We start from the raw sequence: 20,920 nt of genomic DNA on the forward strand, positions 1-20,920 counted from the left end.
GGGGAGGTTACAGAGATGGAGAGGAGGATAGGGGCTGGAGGAGGTTACAGAGATCGGGAGGGGTGTAGGGGCTAGAGGAGGTTACAGAGATAGGGAGGGGTATAGGGACTGGAGGAGATTACAGAGATAGGGAGGGTGTCAGGGCTGGAGTAGGTTAAAGAGACAGGGCTGGAGTAGGTTAAAGAGACAGGGAGGGTTAATAGGGCCTGGAAAAAGTTACAGGGATAGGGAGGGGTTGGGCGGCTGAAGGAGGTTACAGAGATAGGGAGGGTTGTAGCGGCTGGAGGGAGTTACAGAGAATAGGTACGGGTGTAGGGGCTGGAAGAGGTTGCAGAGATCGGGAGAGGTTTAGGGGCTAGAGGAGATTACAGAGATAGGGAGGGGTTTAGGGGCTGGAGGAGGTTACAGAGATATAGAGGGTTTTAAGGGCTGGAGGAGGTTACAGAGATAGGAAGTGGTGTACGAGTTGGAGGAGGTTACAGAGACAGGGAGTGCCTCTAGGGGCTGGAGGAGGTTACAGAGATATGGAGGAATGTAGGGGCTCGACATGGTTACAGAGAAAGGGAGGGGTGTTGGGGTGGAGGAGGGTACAGAGATATAGGGTGGTGAAGGGCTGGGGGAGGTTACAGAGATAGGGAGGGGTGTAGGGGCAGGAAGAAGTTACAGAGATAGGGAGGTGTGTAGGAACTGGAGGGGATACAGAGATAGGGAGGGGTGTCGGGGCTGGACCAAGTTAGAGATAGCGAGGGGTGTCGGGGCTGGACCAAGTTAGAGATAGCGAGGGGTGTCGGGGCTGGACCAAGTTAGAGATAGCGAGGGGTGTCGGGGCTGGAGGAGGTTATAGAGATAGGGAGGGGTGTAGGGGCTGGAGGAGGTTACTGAGATAGGGAGGGGTGTAGCGGGTGGAGGGAGTTACAGAGAAAGGGAGGGGTGTAGGGGCTGGAGGAGGTTACAGAAGGGTGTAGGGGCTGGAGGAGGTTACAGAGATAGGGAGGGGTGTCGGGGCTGGAGGAGGTTACAGAGATAACAAGGGTGTAGGGGCTGGAGGAGGTTACAGAGATAGGAAGGAGTGTAGGGACTGGAGGAGGTTACAGAGTGAGGGAGGGATGTAGGGGCTGGAGGAGGTTACAGAGATAGGGAGCGGCTGGAGGAGGTTACAAGATAGGGCGGAGTGTAGGGGCTCGAGTAGGTTATAGATAGGGAGGAGTTTAGGTGCTGTAGGAGATTACAGAGATAGGGAGGGGTGTAGGGGCTGCAGGAGGTTACTGATATAGGGAGGGGTGTCGGGGCTGGAGGAGGTTACAGAGATAGGGAGGGGTTTAGCGGCTGAAAGAGGTTACAGAGATAGGGAGGGGTGTAGGGGCTGCAGGAGGTTACAGAGTGGTGTAGGGGCTGGAAGAGGTTACAGAGATAGGGAGGGGTATAGCGGCTGGAGGAGCTTTCAGAAATAGGCAGAGATGTAGACTGGAGCAGGTTACAGAGATAGGGAGGCGTGTAGGGGCAGGAGGATGTTACAGAGATAGGGAGGGTTATAGCGGCTGAAAGAGGTTACTGAGATAGGGAGGAGTGTCGAGGCTGGAGGTGGTTACAGAGAGAGGGAGGGTTGTAGGGGCAGGAGTAGGTTACAGAGATAGGTAGGGGTGTAGGGGCTGGAGGAGATTACAGAGATAGGGAGGGGTGTAGGGGCTGGAAGAGGTTACAGAGATAGGGAGAGGTGTCGGGGCTGGAGGAGGTTACAGAGAGAGGGAGGGTTGTAGGGGCTGGAGGAGATTACAGAGATAGGGAGGGGTGTAGTGGCTGGAGGGGGTTACAAAGATAGAGGAGTGTTGGGGCTGGAGGAGGTGACAGAGATAGGGAGGAGTGTAGGGGCTCGAGGTGGTTGTAGAGATAGGGAGGTGCGTTGGAGTGGAGGAGTTTACAGAGATAGGGAGGATTGTAGGAACTGGAGGAGGTTAAAGAGACAGGGAGGGGTGTAGTGGCTGGAGGGGGTTACAGAGATAGGGAGGGGTGTAGGGGCTCGAGGAGGTTACAGAGATAGAGGGGTGTAGGGGCTGGAGGAGGTTATAGAGATATGGAGGGTTATAAGGGCTAGATGGGGTTACAGCGATAGGGAGGGGTGTAGGGGCTGGCGGAGGTTACAGAGATAGGGAGGATTGTAGGAACTGGAGGAGGTTACAGAGATAGGGAGGGGTGTAGGAGTGTAGGGGCTGGAGGAGGTTACAGAGATATGGAGGGTTATAAGGGCTGGATGGGGTTACAGCGATAGGGAGGGGTGTAGGGGTTGGAGGAGGTTACAGAGATGGGGAGGAGTGTTGTGGCTGGAGGAGGTTACAGAGATATCATAGGTGTAGGGGCTGGAGGAGGTTGCAGAGATAGGAAGTAGGGACTGAAGGAGGTTACAGAGTGAGGGAGGGATGTAGGGGCTGAAGGAGGTTACAGAGATAGGGAGCGGCTGGAGGAGGTTACAAAATAGGGCGGAGTGTAGGGGCTCGAGTAGGTTAGAGATGGGGAAGAGTTTAGGTGCTGTAGGAGATTACTGAGATAGGGAGGGATGTAGGGGCTGAAGGAGGTTACAGAGATAGGGAGCGGCTGGAGGAGGTTACAAAATAGGGCGGAGTGTAGGGGCTCGAGTAGGTTACAGAGATAGGGAGGGGTTTAGTGGCTGAAAGAGGTTACAGAGATAGGGAGGGGTGCAGGGGCTGCACGAGGTTACAGAGGGGCATAGGGGCTGGAAGAGGTTACAGAGATAGGGAGGGGTATAGCGGCTGGAGGAGCTTTCAGAAATAGGCAGAGATGTCGGCTGGAGCAGGTTACAGAGATAGGGAGGGGTGTAGGGGCAGGAGGAGGTTACAGAGATAGGGAGGGTTATAGCGGCTGAAGGAGGTTACTGAGATAGGGAGGGGTGTCGAGGCTAGAGGAGGTTACAGAGATAGGTAGGGGTGTAGGGGCTGGAGGTGGTTGCAGAGAGAGGGAGGGGTTTAGGAGCTGGAAGAGGTTACAGAGATAGGGAGAGGTGTCGGGGCTGGAGGAGGTTACAGAGAGAGGGAGGGTTGTAGAGGCTGGAGTAGGTTACAGAGATAGGTAGGGGTGTAGGGGCTGGAGGAGATTACAGAGATAGGGAGGGGTGTAGCGGCTGTAGAAGGTTACAGAGATAGGGAGGTGTGTAGGGACTGGAGGGGATATAGAAATAGGGAGGCGTGTATGGGCTGGATGAAGTTAAAGAAAAGGAGGGGTGTTGGGGCTGGAGGAGGTTACAGAGATAAGGAGGGGTGTAGGGGCTCGAGGTGGTTGCAGAGAGAGGGAGGGGTTTAGGAGCTGGAAGAGGTTACAGAGATAGGGAGGGGTGTCGAGGCTGGAGGTGGTTACAGAGAGAGGGAGGGTTGTAGGGGCAGGAGTAGGTTACAGAGATAGGTAGGGGTGTAGGGGCTGGAGGAGATTACAGAGATAGGGAGGGGTGTAGCGGCTGTAGAAGGTTACAGAGATAGGGAGGTGTGTAGGGACTGGAGGGGATATAGAAATAGGGAGGCGTGTATGGGCTGGATGAAGTTAAAGTTAAGGAGGGGTGTTGGGGCTGGAGGAGGTTACAGAGATAAGGAGGGGTGTAGGGGCTCGAGGTGGTTGCAGAGAGAGGGAGGGGTTTAGGAGCTGGAAGAGGTTACAGAGATAGGGAGAGGTGTCGGGGCTGGAGGAGGTTACAGAGAGAGGGAGGGTTGTAGGGGCAGGAGTAGGTTACAGAGATAGGGAGAGGTGTCGGGGCTGGAGGAGGTTACAGAGAGAGGGAGGGTTGTAGGGGCTGGAGTAGGTTACAGAGATAGGTAGGGGTGTAGGGGCTGGAGGAGATTACAGAGATAGGGAGGGGTGTAGCGGCTGTAGAAGGTTACAGAGATAGGGAGGTGTGTAGGGACTGGAGGGGATATAGAAATAGGGAGGCGTGTATGGGCTGGATGAAGTTAAAGAAAAGGAGGGGTGTTGGGGCTGGAGGAGGTTACAGAGATAAGGAGGGGTGTAGGGGCTCGAGGTGGTTGCAGAGAGAGAGGGAGGGGTTTAGGAGCTGGAAGAGGTTACAGAGATAGGGAGGGGTGTCGAGGCTGGAGGTGGTTACAGAGAGAGGGAGGGTTGTAGGGGCAGGAGTAGGTTACAGAGATAGGTAGGGGTGTAGGGGCTGGAGGAGATTACAGAGATAGGGAGGGGTGTAGCGGCTGTAGAAGGTTACAGAGATAGGGAGGTGTGTAGGGACTGGAGGGGATATAGAAATAGGGAGGCGTGTATGGGCTGGATGAAGTTAAAGATAAGGAGGGGTGTTGGGGCTGGAGGAGGTTACAGAGATAAGGAGGGGTGTAGGGGCTCGAGGTGGTTGCAGAGAGAGGGAGGGGTTTAGGAGCTGGAAGAGGTTACAGAGATAGGGAGAGGTGTCGGGGCTGGAGGAGGTTACAGAGAGAGGGAGGGTTGTAGGGGCAGGAGTAGGTTACAGAGATAGGGAGAGGTGTCGGGGCTGGAGGAGGTTACAGAGAGAGGGAGGGTTGTAGGGGCTGGAGTAGGTTACAGAGATAGGTAGGGGTGTAGGTGCTGGAGGAGATTACAGAGATAGGGAGGGGTGTAGCGGCTGTAGAAGGTTACAGAGATAGGTAGGGGTGTAGGGGCTGGAGTAGGTTACAGAGATAGGGAGGGGTGTAGGGGCTGGAGGAGATTACAGAGATAGGGAGGGGTGTAGCGGCTGTAGAAGGTTACAGAGATAGGGAGGTGTGTAGGGACTGGAGGGGATATAGAAATAGGGAGGCGTGTATGGGCTGGATGAAGTTAAAGATAAGGAGGGGTGTTGGGGCTGGAGGAGGTTACAGAGATAAGGAGGGGTGTAGGGGCTCGAGGTGGTTGCAGAGAGAGGGAGGGGTTTAGGAGCTGGAAGAGGTTACAGAGATAGGGAGAGGTGTCGGGGCTGGAGGAGGTTACAGAGAGAGGGAGGGTTGTAGGGGCAGGAGTAGGTTACAGAGATAGGGAGAGGTGTCGGGGCTGGAGGAGGTTACAGAGAGAGGGAGGGTTGTAGGGGCTGGAGTAGGTTACAGAGATAGGTAGGGGTGTAGGGGCTGGAGGAGATTACAGAGATAGGGAGGGGTGTAGCGGCTGTAGAAGGTTACAGAGATAGGTAGGGGTGTAGGGGCTGGAGTAGGTTACAGAGATAGGGAGGGGTGTAGTGGCTGGAGGGGGTTACAGAGATAGAGGAGTGTCGGGGCTGGAGGAGGTGACAGAGATAGGGAGGAGTGTAGGGGCTCGAGGTGGATGCAGAGATAGGGAGGTGTGTTGAGGTGAAGGAGTTTACAGAGATAGGGAGGACTGGAGGAGGTTAAAGAGACAGGGAGGGGTATAGTGGCTGGAGGGGATTACAGCGAAAAGGAGGGGTGTAGGGGCTGCAGGAGGTTACAGAGATAAGGAGGGGTGTAGGGGCTCGAGGTGGTTGCAGAGAGAGGGAGGGGATTAGGAGCTGGAAGAGGTTACAGAGATAGGGAGGGGTGTCGAGGCTGGAGGTGGTTACAGAGAGAGGGAGGGTTGTAGGGGCAGGAGTAGGTTACAGAGATAGGTAGGGGTGTAGGGGCTGGAGGAGATTACAGAGATAGGGAGGGGTGTAGCGGCTGTAGAAGGTTACAGAGATAGGGAGGTGTGTAGGGACTGGAGGGGATATAGAAATAGGGAGGCGTGTATGGGCTGGATGAAGTTAAAGATAAGGAGGGGTGTTGGGGCTGGAGGAGGTTACAGAGATAAGGAGGGGTGTAGGGGCTCGAGGTGGTTGCAGAGAGAGGGAGGGGTTTAGGAGCTGGAAGAGGTTACAGAGATAGGGAGAGGTGTCGGGGCTGGAGGAGGTTACAGAGAGAGGGAGGGTTGTAGGGGCAGGAGTAGGTTACAGAGATAGGGAGAGGTGTCGGGGCTGGAGGAGGTTACAGAGAGAGGGAGGGTTGTAGGGGCTGGAGTAGGTTACAGAGATAGGTAGGGGTGTAGGGGCTGGAGGAGATTACAGAGATAGGGAGGGGTGTAGCGGCTGTAGAAGGTTACAGAGATAGGTAGGGGTGTAGGGGCTGGAGTAGGTTACAGAGATAGGGAGGGGTGTAGTGGCTGGAGGGGGTTACAGAGATAGAGGAGTGTCGGGGCTGGAGGAGGTGACAGAGATAGGGAGGAGTGTAGGGGCTCGAGGTGGATGCAGAGATAGGGAGGTGTGTTGAGGTGAAGGAGTTTACAGAGATAGGGAGGACTGGAGGAGGTTAAAGAGACAGGGAGGGGTATAGTGGCTGGAGGGGATTACAGCGAAAAGGAGGGGTGTAGGGGCTGCAGGAGGTTACAGAGATAGAGGGGTGTAGGGGCTGGAGGAGATTACAGAGATAGGGAGGATTGTAGGAACTGGAGGAGGTTACAAAGATAGGGAGGGGTGTTGGGGTGTAGGAGGTTACAGAGATAGGGAGGGGTGTAGGGGCTGGAGGAGATTACAGAGATAGGGAGGATTGTAGGAACTGGAGGAGGTTACAAAGATAGGGAGGGGTGTTGGGGTGTAGGAGGTTACAGAGATAGGGAGGGGTGTAGGGGCTGGAGGAGATGATAGAGATATGGAGCGTGTAGGGCCTAGAGGAGGTTACAGAGATAGGAAGAGGTGTAGGGGCAGGAGGAGGTTAGAGATAGGGAGAGGTATAGGGGCTGGAGGATGTTACAGAGATAGGGATGAGCGTCGGGGCTCGAGCAAGTTACAGAGATAGGGAGGTGTGTTGGGGTGGAGGAGGTTACATAGATAGGGAGGGGTGTAGGTGTGTAGGAGCTGGAGGAGATTACAGCGATAGGGAGGGGTGTAGGGGCTGTAGAAGGTTACAGAGATAGGGAGGTGTGTAGGGACTGGAGGGGATATAGAAATAGGGAGGCGTGTATGGGCTGGATGAAGTTAAAGATAAGGAGGGGTGTTGGGGCTGGAGGAGGTTACAGAGATAAGGAGGGGTGTAGGGGCTGGAGGAGGTTTCAAAGATAGGGATGGGTGTAGGGCTGGAGGAGGTTACAGAGATACGGTGGGGTGTAGGGGCAGGAGGAGGTTACAGAGATAGGGAGGGGTGTAGGGGCAGGAGGAGGTTACAGAGATAGGGAGGGGTGTAGGGGCAGGAGGAGGTTACAGAGATAGGGAGGGGTGTAGGGGCAGGAGGAGGTTACAGAGATAGGGAGGGGTGTCGGGGCTGGGGGTGGTTACAGAGATAGGGAGGGGTGTACGGGCTAGAGGAGGTTACAGAGATAGGGCGGGGTGTGGGGCTGGAGCAGGTTACAGAGATAGGGTGTGGTGTAGGGGCTGGAGGAGGTTACAGAGATAGGGAGCGGTGTAGGGGCAGGAGGAGGTTACAGAGAAAGGGAGGTTTGTCGAGGCTGAAGGAGGTTACTGAGAGAGGGAAGGGTGTTGGGGCTGGGAGTGGTTACAGAGCGAGAGAGGGTTGTTGGGGCTGGAGTAGGTTACAGAGAATAGGTCGGGGTGTAGGGGCTGGAGGAGGTTACAGAGATAGGGAGGGGTGTAGAAGCGGGTGGTGATTAAAGAGATAGGGAGGGGTGTAGGGGCTGGAGGAGGTTACAGAGATAGGGAAGGGTGTAGGGGCTGGAGGAGGTTAAAGAGACAGGGAAGGGTGTAGTGGCTGGAAGGGGATACACAGATTATGGAGGGTTGTAAGGGCTGGAGGGGGTTACAGAGATAGGGAGGCGTATCGGGACTGAAGGAGTTTGCAGAGATAGAGAGGGGTATAGGGACTGGAGGAGATTACAGAGATAGGGATGCTTGTAGGGGCTGAACCAAGTTAGAGATAGCGAGGGCTGTCGGGGCTGGAGGAGGTTACAGAGATAGGGAGGGGTGTAGGGGCTGGGGAATGTTACAGAGATAGGGAGAGGTGTAAGAGCAGGAGGAGGTTACAGAGATCGGGAGTGTTGTAGGGTTGGGGGAGGTTACAGAGATAGGGAGGGGTGTAGGGGCTGGAGGAGGTTACAGAGATAGGGAGGGGTGTAGGGGCTGTAGGAGCTTACATAGATAGGGAGGGGTGTAGGGGTTGGAGGAGGTTACAGAGCTAGGGAGGAGTGTCGGGCTGGAGGAGGTTACAGAGATATCAAGGGTGTAGGGGCTGGAGGAGGTTACAGAGATAGGGAGGGTTATAGCGGCTGAAGGAGGTTACTGAGATATGGAGGGGTGTCGAGGCTGGAGGTGGTTACAGAGAGAGGGAGGGTTGTAGGGCAGGAGTAGCTTACAGAGATAGGGAGGGGTGTAGGGGCTGGAGGAGGTTACAGAGATCGGGAGGGGTGTAGGGCTGGAGGAGATTAAAGAGACAGGGAAGGGTTTAGCGGCTGAAAGAGGTTACAGAGATAGGGAGGGGTGTCGGGGCTGGTGGAGGTTACAGGGATAGGGAGGTGTGTAGGAGCTGAAGGAGGTTAAAGAGACAGGGAGGAGTGTAGGGGCTGGAGGAGGTTACAGAGATAGGGAGGGGTGTAGGGGCTGGAGGAGGTTACAGAGATAGGGAGGGGTGTAGGGGCTGGAGGAGGTTACAGAGATAGGGAGGGATGTTGGGGTGGATGATGTTACTGAGATAGGGAGGGGAGTAGGGGCTGGAGGAGGTTACAGAGATAGGGAGAGGTATAAGGGCAGGAGGAGGTTACAGAGATCGGAAGGGGTGTAGGTGATGGAGGAGGTTACAGAGATAGGGAGGGCTGTACGGGCTGGAGGAGGTTACAGAGATAGGGAGGAGTTTAGCGGCTGGAAGAGGTTACAGAGATAGGGAGGGTTATAGCGGCTGAAGGAGGTTACTGAGAGAGGGAGGGGTGTCGGGGCTGGAAGTGGTTACAGAGATAGGTAGGGGTGTCGGAGCTGGTGGAGATTACAGAGTTAGGGAGGGATGTTGGGGTGGAGGATGTTACTGAGGTAGGGAGGCGTGTAGGGGCTCGAGTAGGTTACAGAGATCGGGAGGGGTGTAGGGGCTGGAGGAGGTTACAGAGATAGGGAGGGGTGTAGGGGCTGGAGGAGGTTACAGAGATACGGAGAGGTATAGGGGCAGGAGGAGGTTACAGAGATAGGGAGGGGTGTAGGGGCTGGAGGGGGTTACAGAAATAGGGAGTGGTGTAGGGGCTCGAGGAGTTTACAGAGATAGGGAGTGTTGTAGCGGCTGAACGAGGTTACAGAGATCGGGAGCGGTGTAGGGGCTGGAGGGGGTTACAGAGATAGAGAGGGGTGAAGCGGCTGGAGGAGGTTCAAGATAGGGAGGGGTGTAGAAACATAGAAACATAGAAAATAGGTGCAGGAGCAGGCCATTCAGCCCTTCTAGCCTGCACCGCCATTCAACGAGTTCATGGCTGAACATGAAACTTCAGTACCCACTTCCTACTTTCACGCCATACCCCTTGATCTCCCGAGTAGTAAGGACTTCATCTAACTCCCTTTTGAATATATTTAGTGAATTGGCCTCAACTACTTCCTGTGGTAGAGAATTCCACAGGTTCACCACTCTCTGGGTGAAGAAGTTTCTCCTTATCTCGGTCCTAAATGGCTTACCCCTTATCCTTAGACTGTGACCCCTGGTTCTGGACTTCCCCAACATTGGGAACATTCTTCCTGCATCCAACCTGCCCAAACCCGTCAGAATTTTAAACGTTTCTATGAGGTCCCCTCTCACTCTTCTGAACTCCAGTGAATACAAGCCCAGTTGATCCAGTCTTTCTTGATAGGTCAGTCCCACCATCCCGGGAATCAGTCTGGTGAATCTTCGCTGCACTCCCTCAATAGCAAGTATGTCCTTCCTCAAGTTAGGAGACCAAAACTGTACACAATACTCCAGGTGTGGCCTCACCAAGGCCCTGTACAACTGTAGCAACACCTCCCTGCCCCTGTACTCAAATCCCCTCGCTATGAAGGCCAACATGCCATTTGCTTTCTTAACCGCCTGCTGTACCTGCATGCCAACCTTCAATGACTGATGTACCATGACACCCAGGTCTCGTTGCACCTTCCCTTTTCCTAATCTGTCACCATTCAGATAATAGTCTGTCTCTCTGTTTTTACCACCAAAGTGGATAACCTCACATTTATCCACATTATACTTCATCTGCCACGCATTTGCCCACTCACCTAACCTATCCAAGTCACTCTGTAGCCTCATAGCATCCTCCTCGCAGCTCACACTGCCACCCAACTTAGTGTCATCCGCAAATTTGGAGATACTACATTTAATCCCCTCGTCTAAATCATTAATGTACAATGTAAACAGCTGGGGCCCCAGCACAGAACCCTGCGGTACCCCACTAGTAACTGGCTGCCATTCCGAAAAGTACCCATTTACTCCTACTCTTTGCTTCCTGTCTGACAACCAGTTCTCAATCCACGTCAGCACACTACCCCCAATCCCATGTGCTTTAACTTTGCACATTAATCTCCTGTGTGGGACCTTGTCGAAAGCCTTCTGAAAGTCCAAATATACCACATCAACTGGTACTCCTTTGTCCACTTTATTGGAAACATCCTCAAAAAATTCCAGAAGATTTGTCAAGCATGATCTCCCTTTCACAAATCCATGCTGACTTGGACCTATCATGTCACCATTTTCCAAATGCGCTGCTATGACATCCTTAATAATTGATTCCATCATTTTACCCACCACTGAGGTCAGGCTGACCGGTCTATAATTCCCTGCTTTCTCTCTCCCTCCTTTTTTAAAAAGTGGGGTTACATTGGCTACCCTCCACTCGATAGGAACTGATCCAGAGTCAATGGAATGTTGGAAAATGACTGTCAATGCATCCGCTATTTCCAAGGCCACCTCCTTAAGTACTCTGGGATGCAGTCCATCAGGCCCTGGGGATTTATCGGCCTTCAATCCCATCAATTTCCCCAACACAATTTCCCGACTAATAAAGATTTCCCTCAGTTCCTCCTCCTCAATAGACCCTCTGACCACTTTTATATCCGGAAGGTTGTTTGTGTCCTCCTTAGTGAATACTGAACCAAAGTACTTGTTCAATTGGTCTGCCATTTCTTTGTTCCCCGTTATGACTTCCCCTGATTCTGACTGCAGGGGACCTACGTTTGTTTTTACTAACCTCTTTCTCTTTACATACCTATAGAAACTTTTGCAATCCGCCTTAATGTTCCCTGCAAGCTTCTTTTCGTACTCCATTTTCCCTGCCCTAATCAAACCCTTTGTCCTCCTCTGCTGAGTTCTAAATTTCTCCCAGTCCCCAGGTTCGCTGCTATTTCTGCCAATTTGTATGCCACTTCCTTGGCTTTAATACTATCCCTGATTTCCCTAGATAGCCACGGTTGAGCCACCTTCCCTTTTTTATTTTTACGCCAGACAGGAATGTACAATTGTTGTAATTCATCCATGCGTTCTCTAAATGTCTGCCATTGCCCATCCACAGTCAACCCCTTAAGTATCATTAGCCAATCTATCTTAGCCAATTCATGCCTCATACCTTCAAAGTTACCCTTCTTTAAGTTCTGGACCATGGTCTCTGAATTAACTGTTTCATTCTCCATCCTAATGCAGAATTCCACCATATTATGGTCACTCTTCCCCAAGGGGCCTCGCACAATGAGATTGCTAATTAATCCTCTCTCATTACACAACACCCAGTCTAAGATGGTCTCCCCCCTAGTTGGTTCCTCGACATATTGGTCTAGAAAACCATCCCTTATGCATTCCAGGAAATCCTCCTCCACCGTATTGCTTCCAGTTTGGCTAGCCCAATCTATGTGCATATTAAAGTCACCCATTATAACTGCTGCACCTTTATTGCATGCACTCCTAATTTCCTGTTTGATGCCCTCCCCAACATCACTACTACTGTTTGGAGGTCTGTACACAACTCCCACTAACGATTTTTGCCCTTTAGTGTTCTGCAGCTCTACCCATATAGATTCCACATCATCCAAGCTAATGTCTTTCCTAACTATTGCATTAATCTCCTCTTTAACCAGCAATGCTACCCCACCTCATTTTCCTTTTATTCTATTCTTCCTGAATGTTGAATACCCCTGGATGTTGAGTTCCCAGCCCTGATCATCCTGGAGCCACGTCTCCGTAATCCCAATCACATCATATTTGTTAACATCTATTTGCACAATTAATTCATCCACCTTATTGCGGATACTCCTTGCATTAAGACACAAAGCCTTCAGGCTTGCTTTTTTAACACCCTTTGTCCTTTTAGAATTTTGCTGTACAGTGGCCCTTTTTGTTCTTTGCCTTGGGTTTCTCTGCCCTCCACTTTTCCTCATCTCCTTTCTGTCTTTTGCTTTTGCCTCCTTTTTGTCTCCCTCTGTCTCCCTGTATAGGTTCCCATCCCCCTGCAATATTAGTTTAACTCCTCCCCAACAGCACTAGCAAACACTCCCCCTAGGACATTGGTTCCGGACCTGCCCAGGTGCAGACCGTCCGGTTTGTACTGGTCCCACCTCCCCCAGAACCGGTTCCAATGCCCCAAGAATTTGAATCCCTCCCTGCTGCACCACTGCTCAAGCCATGTATTCATCTGCGCTATCCTGCGATTCCTACTCTGACTAGCACGTGGCACTGGTAGCAATCCCGAGATTACTACTTTTGAGGTCCTACTTTTTAATTTAGCTCCTAGCTCCTTAAATTCTTTTCGTAGGACCTCATCCCTTTTTTTACCTATGTCGTTGGTACCAATGTGCACCACGACAACTGGCTGTTCTCCCTCCCATTTCAGAATGTCCTGCACCCGCTCCGAGACATCCTTGACCCTTGCACCAGGGAGGCAACATACCATCCTGGAGTCTCGGTTGCGTCCGCAGAAACGCCTATCTATTCCCCTCACCATCGAATCCCCTATCACTATCGCGCTCCTACTCTTTTTCCTGCCCTCCTTTGCAGCAGAGCCACCTACGGTGCCATGAACTTGGCTGCTGCTGCCCTCCCCTGATGAGTCATCCTCCCCAACAGTACTCAAAGCAGTAGGAGGTTACAGAGATAGGGAGGGCTGTAGGGGCTGGAGGGGGTTACAGAGATAGGGAGCGGTGCAGGAGCTGGAGGAGGTTACAGAGATAGGGAGGTGTGTAGGGGCTGGAGAAGGTTACAGAGATAGGGAGAGGTGTAGGGGCTGGAGGAGGTTACAGAGATTGGGAGGGGTGTAGAGAATGGAGGAGATTACAGAGACAGGGAGGTGTGTAGCAGCTGGAGGAGGTTATAGAGATAGTGGGGTGTAGGGGCTGGAGGAGGGTACAGAGATATGGAGGGTTGTAAGGGCCGGAGAAGGTTACAGAGATAGGATGGCGTTGTCGGGGCTGGAGGAGGTTACAGAGATCGGAGGAGTGTAGGGGCTCGAGTAGGTGACAGAGATAGGGAGGGGAGTAGGGGTTTGAGGAGGGTACAGAGATAGGGAGAGGTATTGGGGCAGGAGGAGGTTGCAGAGATCGGGAGGGGTGTAGGGGCTGGAGGAGGTTACCGAGATAGAGAGGGGTGTAGGGACTGGAGGAGGTTACAGAGATCGGGAGGGTTATAGCAGCTGAAGGAGGTTACAGAGATAGGGAGGGGTGTAGCGGCTGGAGGAAGTACAGAGATAGTGAGGGGTTTAAGGGCTGGAGGAGATTACAGAGATAGGGAGGGGTGTAGGGGCTGGTGGAGATTACAGAGATAGAGAGGGGTGCAGGGGCTGGAGGGGGTTACAAGAATAGGGAGTGGTGTAGGGTCTGAAGGAGGTTACAGGGATAGGGAGGGGTGTAGGGGCTGGAGTAGGTTATAGACATAGGGAGGGGTGTACGGGCTGGAGGAGATTACAGAGATATCGAGAGTGTTGGGGCTGGAGGAGTTTACATTCATCGGGAGGTGTGTAGGGACTGGATGAGGTTAGAGATAGGGAGGGTGGTCGGGGCTGGAGGAGGTTACACAAATCGGGAGCGGTGTAGGGGCTGCAGGAGGTTACAAAGATAAGGATAGATGTGGGGGCTGGAAGAGGTTAAAGAGATAAGGAGGGGTGTATGGGTTGGAGGAGGTTACAGAGTTAGGGAGTGGTCTGCAGGCAGGAGGAGGTTACAGAGACAAGGAGGCGTGTAGGGGCTGGAGGAGATTACAGAGATAGGGAGGCGTGTAGGGGCTGGAGATTACAGAGATAGGGAGGGGAGTAGGGGCTGGAGGAAGTTACATAGATAGGGCGAGGTGTAGGGGACTGGAGGGGGTTACAGAGATAGGGAGGGGTGTAGGGGATTGAGGGGGTTACAGAGATAGGGAGGGGTATAGGGGATGGAGAGGGTTACAGAGATAAGGAGTGGTATAGGTGATGGAGGAGGTTACAGAGATAGGGAGGGGTGAAGGGGCTGGAGGGGGCTACAGAGATCGGGAGCGGTGTAGGGGCTGGAGGGGGTTCAAGATAGGGAGATGTGTAGGAGCTGGAGGAGGTTACAGAGATAGGGAAGGTTGTAGGGGCTGGAGAGGTTTACAGAGATCGGAAGGGGTGTAGGGGTTGGAGGGGTTACCGAGATAGGGAGGTGTGTAGGGGCTGGAGGGGATTACAGAGATCGGGAGGGGTGTAGGGCTGGAGGAGGTTACAGAGATAAGGAGGTGTGTAGGGGCTGGAGGAGGTTACAGAGATAAGCAGGTGTGTAGGGGCTGGAGGGGATTACAGAGATAGGGAGGTGTGTAGGGGCTGGAGGGGATTACAGAGATAAGGAGGTGTGTAGGGGCTGGAGAGGATTACAGAGATAGGGAGGTGTGTAGGGGCTGGAGGGAATTACAGAGATAGGGAGGGGTGTAGAGGCTGGAGGGGATTACAGAGATAAGGAGGTGTGTAGGGGCTGGAGGGGATTACAGAGATAAGGAGGTGTGTAGGGGCTGGAGGGGATTACTGAGATAAGGAGGTGTGTAGGGGCTGGAGAGGATTACAGAGATAGGGAGGGGTGTAGAGGCTGGAGGGGATTACAGAGATCGGGAGGGGTGTAGAGGCTGGAGGGGATTACAGAGATAAGGAGGTGTGTAGGGGCTGGAGGGGATTACAGAGATAGGGAGGTGTGTAGGGGCTGGAGAGGATTACAGAGATAAGGAGGTGTGTAGGGGCTGGAGAGGATTACAGAGATAAGGAGGTGTGTAGGGGCTGGAGGAGGTTACAGAGATAAGGAGGTGTGTAGGGTCTGGAGGGGGTTCCAGAGATAAGGAGGTGTGTAGGGGCTGGAGGGGATTACAGAGATAAGGAGGTGTGTAGGGGCTGGAGGGGATTACAGAGATCGGGAGGGGTATAGAGGCTGGAGGAGGTTACAGAGATAATGAGGTGTGTAGGGGCTGGAGAGGATTACAGAGATAAGGAGGTGTGTAGGGGCTGGAGGGGATTACAGAGATAAGGAGGTGTGTAGGGGCTGGAGGGGATTACAGAGATCGGGAGGGGTGTAGGGGTTGGAGGGGTTACCGAGATAGGGAGGTGTGTAGGGGCTGGAGAGGATTACAGAGATCGGGAGGGGTGTAGAGGCTGGAGGAGGTTACAGAGATAAGGAGGTGTGTAGGGGCTGGAGGGGATTACAGAGATAAGGAGGTGTGTAGGGGCTGGAGGAGGTTACAGAGATAAGGAGGTGTGTAGGGGCTGGAGGAGGTTACAGAGATAAGGTGTGTAGGGGCTGGAGGGGATTACAGAGATAAGGAGGTGTGTAGGGGCTGGAGGAGGTTACAGAGATAAGGAGGTGTGTAGGGGCTGGAGGAGGTTACAGAGATAAGGAGGTGTGTAGGGGCTGGAGGGGGATTACAGAGATAAGGAGGTGTGTAGGGGCTGGAGGAGGTTACAGAGATAAGGAGGTGTGTAGGGGCTGGAGGGGATTACAGAGATAAGGAGGTGTGTAGGGGCTGGAGAGGGTTCCAGAGATAAGGAGGTGTGTAGGGTCTGGAGGGGGTTCCAGAGATAAGGAGGTGTGTAGAGGCTGGAGGAGGTTACAGAGATAAGGAGGTGTGTAGGGGCTGGAGGAGGTTACAGAGATAAGGAGGTGTGTAGGGGCTGGAGGGGATTACAGAGATAAGGAGGTGTGTAGGGGCTGGAGGAGGTTACAGAGATAAGGAGTTGTGTAGGGGCTGGAGGGGATTACAGAGATAAGGAGGTGTGTAGGGGCTGGAGGGGGTTCCAGAGATAAGGAGGTGTGTAGAGTCTGGAGGAGGTTACAGAGATAAGGAGGTGTGTAGGGGCTGGAGGGGATTACAGAGATAAGGAGGTGTGTAGGGGCTGGAGGAGGTTACAGAGATAAGGAGGTGTGTAGGGGCTGGAGGAGGTTACAGAGATAAGGAGGTGTGTAGAGGCTGGAGGGGATTACAGAGATCGGGAGGGGTGTAGAGGCTGGAGGAGGTTACAGAGATAAGGAGGTGTGTAGAGGCTGGAGGAGGTTACAGAGATAAGGAGGTGTGTAGGGGCTGGAGGGGATTACAGAGATAAGGAGGTGTGTAGGGGCTGGAGAGGGTTCCAGAGATAAGGAGGTGTGTAGGGTCTGGAGGGGGTTCCAGAGATAAGGAGGTGTGTAGGGGCTGGAGGAGGTTACAGAGATAAGGAGGTGTGTAGGGGCTGGAGGAGGTTACAGAGATAAGGAGGTGTGTAGGGGCTGGAGGGGATTACAGAGATAAGGAGGTGTGTAGGGGCTGGAGGGGATTACAGAGATAAGGAGGTGTGTAGGGGCTGGAGGAGGTTACAGAGATAAAGAGGGGTGTAGGGACTGGAGGGGATTACAGAGATAAGGAGGTGTGTAGGGGCTGGAGGGGGTTCCAGAGATAAGGAGGTGTGTAGAGACTGGAGGGGGTTCCAGAGATAAGGAGGTGTGTAGGGGCTGGAGTGGATTACAGAGATAAGGAGGTGTGTAGAGTCTGGAGGGGGTTCCAGAGATAAGGAGGTGTTTAGGGGCTGGAGGGGGTTCCAGAGATAAGGAGGTGTGTAGAGTCTGGAGGGGGTACCAGAGCTAGGGAGGGGTATAGGGGCTGGAGGGGGTTCCAGAGCTAGGGAGGTGTGTAGAGGCTGGAGGAGGTTACAGAGATAAGGAGGTGTGTAGGGGCTGGAGGAGGTTACAGAGATAAGGAGGTGTGTAGGGGCTGGAGGAGGTTACAGAGATAAGGAGGTGTGTAGGGGCTGGAGGAGGTTACAGAGATAAGGAGGTGTGTAGGGGCTGGAGGAGGTTACAGAGATAAGGAGGTGTGTAGGGCTGGAGAGGGTTACAGAGATAAGGAGGTGTGTAGGGGCTGGAGGAGGTTACAGAGATAAGGAGGTGTGTAGGGGCTGGAGGGGGATTACAGAGATCGGGAGGGGTGTAGAGGCTGGAGGAGGTTACAGAGATAAGGAGATGTGTAGAGGCTGGAGGAGGTTACAGAGATAAGGAGGTGTGTAGGGGCTGGAGGGGATTACAGAGATAAGGAGGTGTGTAGGGGCTGGAGAGGGTTCCAGAGATAAGGAGGTGTGTAGGGTCTGGAGGGGGTTCCAGAGATAAGGAGGTGTGTAGAGGCTGGAGGAGGTTACAGAGATAAGGAGGTGTGTAGGGGCTGGAGGAGGTTACAGAGATAAGGAGGTGTGTAGGGGCTGGAGGGGATTACAGAGATAAGGAGGTGTGTAGGGGCTGGAGGAGGTTACAGAGATAAGGAGTTGTGTAGGGGCTGGAGGGGATTACAGAGATAAGGAGGTGTGTAGGGGCTGGAGGGGGTTCCAGAGATAAGGAGGTGTGTAGAGTCTGGAGGGGGTTCCAGAGATAAGGAGGTGTGTAGAATCTGGAGGAGGTTACAGAGATAAGGAGGTGTGTAGGGGCTGGAGGGGATTACAGAGATAAGGAGGTGTGTAGGGGCTGGAGGAGGTTACAGAGATAAGGAGGTGTGTAGGGGCTGGAGGAGGTTACAGAGATAAGGAGGTGTGTAGAGGCTGGAGGGGATTACAGAGATCGGGAGGGGTGTAGAGGCTGGAGGAGGTTACAGAGATAAGGAGGTGTGTAGAGGCTGGAGGAGGTTACAGAGATAAGGAGGTGTGTAGGGGCTGGAGGGGATTACAGAGATAAGGAGGTGTGTAGGGGCTGGAGAGGGTTCCAGAGATAAGGAGGTGTGTAGGGTCTGGAGGGGGTTCCAGAGATAAGGAGGTGTGTAGGGGCTGGAGGAGGTTACAGAGATAAGGAGGTGTGTAGGGGCTGGAGGAGGTTACAGAGATAAGGAGGTGTGTAGGGGCTGGAGGGGATTACAGAGATAAGGAGGTGTGTAGGGGCTGGAGGGGATTACAGAGATAAGGAGGTGTGTAGGGGCTGGAGGAGGTTACAGAGATAAAGAGGGGTGTAGGGGCTGGAGGGGATTACAGAGATAAGGAGGTGTGTAGGGGCTGGAGGGGGTTCCAGAGATAAGGAGGTGTGTAGAGACTGGAGGGGGTTCCAGAGATAAGGAGGTGTGTAGGGGCTGGAGTGGATTACAGAGATAAGGAGGTGTGTAGAGTCTGGAGGGGGTACCAGAGCTAGGGAGGGGTATAGGGGCTGGAGGGGGTTCCAGAGCTAGGGAGGTGTGTAGGGGCTGGAGGAGGTTACAGAGATAAGGAGGTGTGTAGGGGCTGGAGGAGGTTACAGAGATAAGGAGGTGTGTAGGGGCTGGAGGAGGTTACAGAGATAAGGAGGTGTGTAGGGGCTGGATGAGGTTATAGAGATAAGGAGGTGTGTAGGGGCTGGAGGAGGTTACAGAGATAAGGAGGTGTGTAGGGCTGGAGAGGGTTACAGAGATAAGGAGGTGTGTAGGGGCTGGAGGAGGTTACAGAGATAAGGAGGTGTGTAGGGGCTGGAGGGGGTTCCAGAGCTAGGGAGGTGTGTAGGGGCTGGAGGGGGTTACAGAGATAAGGAGGTGTGTAGGGGCTGGAGAGGGTTACAGAGATAAGGAGGTGTGTAGGGGCTGGAGAGGGTTACAGAGATAAGGAGTTGTGTAGGGGCTGGAGAGGGTTACAGAGATAAGGATGTGTGTAGGGGCTGGAGAGGGTTACAGAGATAAGGAGGTGTGTAGGGGCTGGAGAGGGTTACAGAGATAAGGAGGTGTGTAGGGGCTGGAGGGGGTTCCAGAGCTAGGGACTGGGTATTTCACTCTGTGAGGACAGACACACCAACGTCAGTGTTCTCGACCAGACCAACATCCCCAGCATCACAGCACTGACCACACTCGACCAGCTCTGTTGGGCGGGTCACATCGTACGCATGCCCGACACAGAGCCCTGCTGCACCCCACTCGTCATTGTTTGCCAACCGGAAAATAACCCGTTTATCCCGACTCTCTGTTCTCTGTTAGTTTGCCAATCTTCCATCCATGCTGATGTATTACCTCCAACCCCGTGAGCTTTTATCTTGTGCAGTAACCTTTTAGGTACCTTTCCACCACACTTGGCAGTTTCACCTTACGTACCCTCTCAGAACCGTTCATGATTTTGAACATCTCGATCGACGCTCTACCCGAGCAGTCGAAGGGCCACTCCTCGGCGTGAACTCACTGGCTGGTCAACATTGGGAACAAGAGACATGGAAATCTGTGTGTGGTCCGCCCGAGCCCCGATCGCTACTCTCCCCTTCCATGTGCAAAGGCCGATGAGATTCAGGTCCCGATCAAGCGAGCCTCTCGGTCTGATCCTGACGTGATGTTTAGTTTGAGTGTCCCGTCTGTGAATATTCCACTTCTAGTTCCCTGTAGACCGAATTTAGAAAAGGGGAGAGTGAGTGTGAGAAACAGGCGGAGGCCCATTCGAGTCTGTCCTGCCATTCAATTTGATCAGGACCGATCTGGGACCTTAAACCCAGCTATCCGCCTTGCTTCCATAACATTTAAAAACCTTACCCAACAATAATCGCTCAGTTTTTACATTTTTAATCGACACCGCAAGCCATGTACTGCCCCTCCGACAGTGCGGCGCTCCCTCAGTACTGCCCCTCCGACAGTGCGGCACTCCCTCAGTACTGCCCCTCCGACAGTGCGGCGCTCCCTCAGTACTGCCCCTCCGACAGTGCGGCGCTCAAACAGTACTGCCCCTCCGAGAGTGCGGCACTCCCTGAGTACTGCCCCTCCGACAGTGCGGCGCTCCCTCAGTACTGCCCCTCCGACAGTGCGGCGCTCAAACAGTACTGCCCCTCCGAGAGTGCGGCACTCCCTGAGTACCGACCCTCCGACAGTGCGGCGCTCCCTCAGTACTGCCCCCTCCGACAGTGCGGCACTCCGAGTACCGACCCTCCGACAGTGCGGCACTCCCTCAGTACTGCCCCTCCGACAGTGCGGCACTCCCTCAGTACTGCCCCTCCGACAGTGCGGCGCTCCCTCAGTACTGCCCCTCCGACAGTGCAGCGCTCCCTCAATACTACCCCTCCGACAGTGCGGCACTTCCTCAGTACTGTCCCTCCGACAGTGCATCACTCCCTCAATACTGTCCCTCCGACAGTGAGGCGCTCCCTCAGTACCGCCTCTCCAACAGTGCGGCGCTCCCTCAGTACTGGCCTTCCGACAGTGCCCCTCCGACAGTGCGGCGCTCCCTCAGTACTGCCCTTCCGACAGCGCGGCGCTCTCTCAGTACTGCCCCTCCGATAGTGAGGCACTCCCTCAGTACTGCCCCTCCGACAGTGCGGCACTCCCTCAGTACTGCCCCTCCGACAGTGCGGCGCTCCCTCAGTACTGCCCCTCCGACAGTGCGGCACTCCCTCAGTACTGCCCCTCCGACAGTGCGGCGCTCCCTCAGTACTGCCCCTCCGACAGTGCGGCGCTCCCTCAGTACTGCCCCTCCGACAGTGCGGCGCTCCCTCAGTACTGCCCCTCCGACAGTGCGGCGCTCCCTCAGTACTGCCCCTCCGACAGTGCGGCGCTCCCTCAGTACTGTCCCTCCGACAGTGCATCACTCCCTCAATACTGTCCCTCCGACAGTGCGGCGTTCCCTCAGTACTGCCCCTCCAACAGTGCGGCACTACTTCAGTACTGTCCCTCCGACAGTG

At 54.0% G+C, this 20,920-nt stretch overlaps 2 protein-coding genes across 3 annotated transcripts in view; both read right to left on the bottom strand.

The window, feature by feature from the left end:
• LOC139235699 (zinc finger protein 271-like) overlaps positions 1-20,920 on the bottom strand; it is a 105,142-nt gene that overhangs the window by 67,214 nt on the left and 17,008 nt on the right. The gene's annotated exons all lie outside the window — the stretch shown is intronic.
• The window catches only part of LOC139235611 (uncharacterized), a 75,312-nt gene that overhangs the window by 21,976 nt on the left and 32,416 nt on the right, over positions 1-20,920 (bottom strand). For both annotated transcript variants that reach the window (XM_070866652.1, XM_070866650.1), the window contains one exon: positions 19,356-19,631. The gene's annotated coding sequence lies outside the window, so the exon portion shown is untranslated. The remainder of the gene's footprint in view (positions 1-19,355; positions 19,632-20,920) is intronic.

Source organism: Pristiophorus japonicus, chromosome 23 (assembly GCF_044704955.1).
Source record: "Pristiophorus japonicus isolate sPriJap1 chromosome 23, sPriJap1.hap1, whole genome shotgun sequence".
NCBI lineage: Eukaryota > Metazoa > Chordata > Chondrichthyes > Pristiophoridae > Pristiophorus > Pristiophorus japonicus.